The sequence below is a fragment of the Microcaecilia unicolor genome, chromosome 3 (genome assembly GCF_901765095.1).
Source record: "Microcaecilia unicolor chromosome 3, aMicUni1.1, whole genome shotgun sequence".
Lineage (NCBI taxonomy): Eukaryota > Metazoa > Chordata > Amphibia > Gymnophiona > Siphonopidae > Microcaecilia > Microcaecilia unicolor.
This window is the reverse complement of record NC_044033.1, coordinates 329,274,952-329,281,331: the sequence shown is the minus strand read 5'-3', so window position 1 is coordinate 329,281,331 and position 6,380 is coordinate 329,274,952.

Here is a 6,380-nt window from a genome sequence, read left to right as displayed (position 1 = left end):
AATGTCCTGCCGCTAGCCCTACACCTAGTGGGCTGTGGCATGTGCGCGTGCCCTAGGAGGGTGTGCACAAACGTGAAACATCGGGAGGACGCTGTCCCATAGGCCACTCCGGTAAGTCCGTCGGGGTTGGGGCCGGAGTTACGGCAGAGCCATGACAGTAATATATAGATATCGGTTCACTTTGATATGATTGGGTTGGTCTTTACTATCTTTTAATGGCGTTACTTTCATTTAAAGTTGGGTTTTATGAATTTATGTAAACTACCGTGATCAGGTAATGCTAGGTGGTATATCAAATTTAAAAAATGAATGAACAGTGGTGAATCTTCCCAGGAGTGGCCAGCCTGCCAAAATTACTCCAAGGGTGCAGTGATAACTCATCCATGAAGTCACAAAACACCCCAGAACATTCAAAGAACTGCAGGCCTCTCTAGCCTCAGCTAAGGTCAGTGTTCATGACTTCATAATAAGAAAGAGACTGGGCAAAAATGGGATTCATGGGAGAGTAGCAAGGTGGAAACCACTGATATCCAAGAGTAACATCAATGCTCGTCTCACATTTGAAAATCCCCAAGCTTTTTGGGATAATGTTCTACGGATAAATGAGTCAAAAGTGGAATTTAGGACAACTGAGGTCCCATTATGTCTGGTGTAAAGCAAACACAGCATTCCACAGTAAGAACCTTGTACCCACAGTCAAACATGGTCACGGTAGTGTGATGGTGTGGGAATGCTTTGCTGCCTCAGTACCAGAAAAACTTGCATTAGTGAAGGAGCCATGGATTCTGCTCTATACCAGAAAATTCATATCAATGAGCATAATTGGATTATGCAGAAAGACAGTGATCCAAAACAGAAAAGCAAGTCTACATCTGAATGGCTGAGGAGAAACAAAATGAAAGTTTTGGAATGGCCCAGACAAAGCCCTGACTTGAACCTAATAGAGATGCTCTTACAGAATATGAAACAAGCAGTTAATGCATGAAAACCTACAAATGTGTCTGAATTAAAGCAGTTCTGCAAAGACCTAAATTAAAAAGAATGGGTTTAGATTCCTCAACGGTGATGTGAAGGACCGATTATCAAATTATAGGATGTATTTAGTTGTAATTATTGCTGCTAAAGGTGGTCCAACTAGTTATTTAGGGAGCAATTACTTTTTCAAATGGGTGATATTGGTGTTGGATAACTTTGTTCCTTAAATAAATGAAGTAATAATTTAAAAACTGTGCTATATGTTTACTCAAGTTCCTGTTGACTAATACTGCATTTTGTTTAAAGACCAAAAACCATTCAGCCGTGATATATATGCAATAACAAGGGAAGGAGGGGGGACTTTTTCACATTACTGCATGTGTATAAATGACAATACAGTACAGTCTCAATTATCCGACCGTTTTTATACACAGAGGGCCACATGAATGTCAGTACTATCCCTGGAGGGCTGCAACTTTATGTTATTTTGGAACCAGAAATGCGCAGAGTTCCATAGACCTTCTGTGATAAATAAGTAAAAATTTAACTAAAAGCAATGGAAACAAACTGGAAACAAAGTGGCTATTCTGAAAATAGCCATTCTAATAGGCCATATCAGAAAATTGAATGAAATATTTGCTTCAGTCTTTACAGAAGAAAATGTAAGACATTAACCTATACTGGAAATGTTTTTCAAGGGTGATGATGCAGAGGACTAAAAGAAATCTCTGTGTACCTGGAAAATGTACTGATCCAAATTGACAAGTTAAAGAGTGATAAACCACCTGGACTGGATGGTATACACCCCAGGGTACTGAATGAACTGAAAACATGTAATTGCTGATCTGCTGTTAGTGATCTGTAACCTGTCGTTAAAATCATCTGTAGTACCTGATGATTGGAGGGTGGCCAATGTAACACCGATTTTTAAAAAGGGATCCAGGGTTGATCAGGAAATAACAGACCGGTAAGCCTGACTTCAGTGTCGGGCAAAATAGTGGAAACTATTATGAATAAATTTACAGAATGCATAGACAAACATGGTTTAATGGGACAGAGTCAGCATGGGTTCGGCCAAAGGAAGCCTTACCTCACCAATTTGCTTCATTTCTTTGAAGGTGTGAATAAACATGTGGATAAAGGTGAGCCGCTTGATGTAGTGTATCATGTAGTGTATCATGTAGTGTATCATGTAGTGTATCATGTAGTTCCGCGTTAGGAGTTACGGATCAAGAAAGGGATCTGGGTGTCGTCGTCGATGATACGCTGAAACCTTCTGCTCAGTGTGCTGCTGCGGCTAGGAAAGCGAATAGAATGTTGGGTGTTATTAGGAAGGGTATGGAGTCCAGGTGTGCGGATGTTATAATGCCGTTGTATCGCTCCATGGTGCGACCGCACCTGGAGTATTGTGTTCAGTACTGGTCTCCGTATCTCAAAAAAGATATAGTAGAATTGGAAAAGGTACAGCGAAGGGCGACGAAAATGATAGTGGGGATGGGACGACTTTCCTATGAAGAGAGGCTGAGAAGGCTAGGGCTTTTCAGCTTGGAGAAGAGACGGCTGAGGGGAGATATGATAGAAGTGTATAAAATAATGAGTGGAATGGATCGGGTGGATGTGAAGCGACTGTTCACGCTATCCAAAAATACTAGGACTAGAGGGCATGAGTTGAAGCTACAGTGTGGTAAATTTAAAACGAATCGGAGAAAATTTTTCTTCACCCAACGTGTAATTAGACTCTGGAATTCATTACCGGAGAACGTGGTACGGGCGGTTAGCTTGACGGAGTTTAAAAAGGGGTTAGATAGATTCCTAAAGGACAAGTCCATAGACCGCTATTAAATGGACTTGGAAAAATTCCGCATTTTTAGGTATAACTTGTCTGGAATGTTTTTACGTTTGGGGAGCGTGCCAGGTGCCCTTGACCTGGATTGGCCACTGTCGGTGACAGGATGCTGGGCTAGATGGACCTTTGGTCTTTCCCAGTATGGCACTACTTATGTACTTATGTACTTATCTAGATTTTCAGAAAGCTTCTGACAAAGTTCCTCATGAAAGACTCCTGAGAAAATGAAAGAGTTGTGGGATAGAAGGCAATCTCCTGCGGATTAGGAATTAGTTATTGGACAGAAAACAGAGGGCAGGGTTAAATGGCCATTTTTCTCAATGGAGGAGGGTGAATAGTGAGGTACTACAGTGATCTGTACTGGGACCGGTGCTATTTAAGGTATTTATGTTTAAATCTTTTTATTGTCAAGATTATCAATGAATATACATGTCCAAGATTGCCATCAGATAATAACAAAAAAAGCTTATACATCAAATAGCTACCCAGCATCCTTTTGTCGTCAATGGTTTCCTTTTTTAACCCCCCCCCCCCCCCATACTAACCAAGCAACCATCTATCCAGTCTCATAACTACTGAAACAACGAGCAAACGTTATCATTAGTCCATTGTACCAATAATAAAACCCCCACCCCCCTCCCTCCTTTGCCCGCCTTCCCTCCCTCCCCTCCCTCTTTCTCTTCCGCCCTCTCCCCCTCAAAGTTCTGGGCTTGGGATCTGGTGTCACTTCTTTAGGACAGTTGAAGGTGCTATTGTTGTCTCAACGCTCCATTTCAATCTGTGTAGAATCCTCTGCCTGGTGTGGGGCTGAAGGGTAGTCCAGTAGCGCTCCCACACCATGCGAAATATTTAACATATTTATAAATGATCTGGAAATTAGAACGACAAGCAAGGTGATTAAATTTGCAGATGACACAAAACTATTCAAAGTTGTCAAAACACATGCAGATTGTGAAAAATTGCAGGAAGACCTTAGGAAACTGGAAGAATGGGCATCCAAATGGCAAGTAAAATTTAATGTGGACAAATCCAAAGTGATGCACATTGGGAAGAATAATCTGAATCATAGTTACCTGATGCTAGGGTCCAACTTAGGAGTTAGCACTCAAGAAAAAGATCTAGGTGTCATTGTAGATAATACATTGAAATCTTCTGCCCAGTGTGCGGTGACAGCCAAAAAAGGAAATAAGATGCTAGGAATTATTGGGAAAGGGATGCAGAATAAGACCAAGAATATTATAATGCCTCTGTATTGCTCCATGATGCAACCTCACCTTGAGTATTGCAAAGCTGGTTGCCATATCTGAAGAAACATGTGGAGGGGCATTTTCGAAAGAAACGTCCAAGTTGTGATTTGGACGTCCTTACAAAACGGCGAAATCCAAGGGCGGGGAAACCCGTATTTTTGAAAAAAGATGGACGTCCATCTTTTGTTTTTCAAAAATACCATCAGAGACGTCCAAATCCTTAAATTTGGACGTCCCTAGACATGGACGTTTCTGACTTTTGGCGATTTTCGAAACCAAAGACGTCCATGTCAAAAACGTCCTAATGCAAGCCATTTGGAAGTGGGAGGAGTCAGCATTTGTAGTCAACTGGTCCTCCTGACATGCCAGGTCACCAACCGGGCACCCTAGGGGGCACTGTAGTGGACTTCATAAATTGCTCCCAGAAGCATAGCTCCCTTACCTTGCATGCTGAGCCCCCAACCCCCCCCCCCCAAAAAAGATTCACTACCCACAACTGCACATCACTATCATAGCCCTTACAGGTGAAGGGGGGCACCTATATATGGGTACAGTGGGTTTGTGGTGGGTTTTGGAAGCTCGCTGTTTCCTCCACAAATGTAACAGGTAGGGGGGGTATGGGCCTGGGTCCGCCTGTCTGAAGTGCACTGCAGTACCCACTAAAACTGCTCCTGGGACCTTCATGTGCTGTCATGGACCTGAATATGACATCTGAGGCTGGCATAGAGACTGGCACGGCATATTTTTAAAGATATTTTTTGAGGGTTGGAGGGGGTTAGTGACCACTGGGGGAGTAATGGGAGGTCATCAACGATTCTATCCAGTGGTCATCTGGTCATTTCGGGCACATTTTTGTGCCTTATTCGTAATAAAAACACGTTCGGGTGAAAACGTCCAAGTGTTCGTCAGGGACGTCATTGTTTTTTTCGATTATGGGTCAAAGACGTCCAAGTGTTAGGCACGCCCAAGTCCCGCCTTTACTATGTCTCTGACACACCCCCTTGAAATTTGGACGTTCTTGCGACGGACTGCAGTTGGAGATGACCAAAATCGGGTTTTGATTATACCGATTTGGACATCTCTAGGAGAAAGACGTCCATCTTCCAATTTATGTCGAAAGATGGACGTCCTCTTTCGAAAGTGAGCCCAATAGCGGAATTAGAAAAGGTTCAAAGAAGAGCGGCCATAAAAACATAAGTATTGCCATACTGGGACAGACCGAAGATCCATCAAGCCCAGCATCCTGTTTCCAACAGTGGCTAATCCAGGTTACAATTACCTGGCAAGGTCCCAAAACAGTACAATACATTTTATGCTGCTTATCCTAAAAATAAACTAATTGGCAAGCCTTAAAATGGTAAGGATGAGAGCTGGAAAAGTGCAGCAAGGTATTCCGTGCAGTGGGCTTCCGAAATAGAGTAGTATGGATCTGATTTTCAATCCTGTACATCTAGGAATTCTAGACCTTGAGAATGGTAGTTGAACTTCAGAGTAGGCTGAAAAGAGTTCAACTTCTACATAAACTGCAATAACACCTGAGATGGTCCATTCCAGATGAAAAAAATATCATCTAAGTAGCGCTTCCAGAGGGAAATATGTTGAAATTCCATCGATCCATAAACATATTTCTCTTCAAACTTAGCCAGATAGAGAGTCGCAATTGACGGGGCTAAAAATGCACCCATTGCAACAAACGCTTGGATTATGTTCAGTATCCTAAAAATAAGCACCACTCCGCACCTGCCCACACCAAATACCATCTGCCACCTGGATGCCCAGTCCCACAAGGTCCCTCCACAATCCTCCACAACAACAACTTCGTGGCATCCTCAAACTTATCCACCGTATCAGTTACTCCCATCTCTAGATCACCTACAAACATGCCAAAAAGCAGCAGTCCCAGTACAGATCCCCACTGAACCCCACCACCCACCCCTCTCCACCGCATCCATTTTGAATCGGCACCAGGAGGAAGACAATCTGTAGATGCATCAGGCAGGAAAGAGGGGGCTCTTTCTTGCCTCGAAAAGGTCACTAGACCACCAGGGCACCACACTAAGGTAGAGGTGGGGAGGAGTAGTGAATGGAGTCATGTGGGTGGAGGGAGGCTGGAAAATTAGGGAGAGGATCTGGCTTTCTTTGGGGGGGGCGGGTCAAAGTGATGCAGGGTGGGGTGTGATGGGGTGGGGTGGGTTGCGACCAGGGCCGTGGCATGTGTCCTCTTTTTTCTTATGGAAATATGGTAACCCTAACTGCAGGCACTTCCTTTTTTGTGTGTTAATTAACCCTAGAACGCATGACGTTAAAAATAT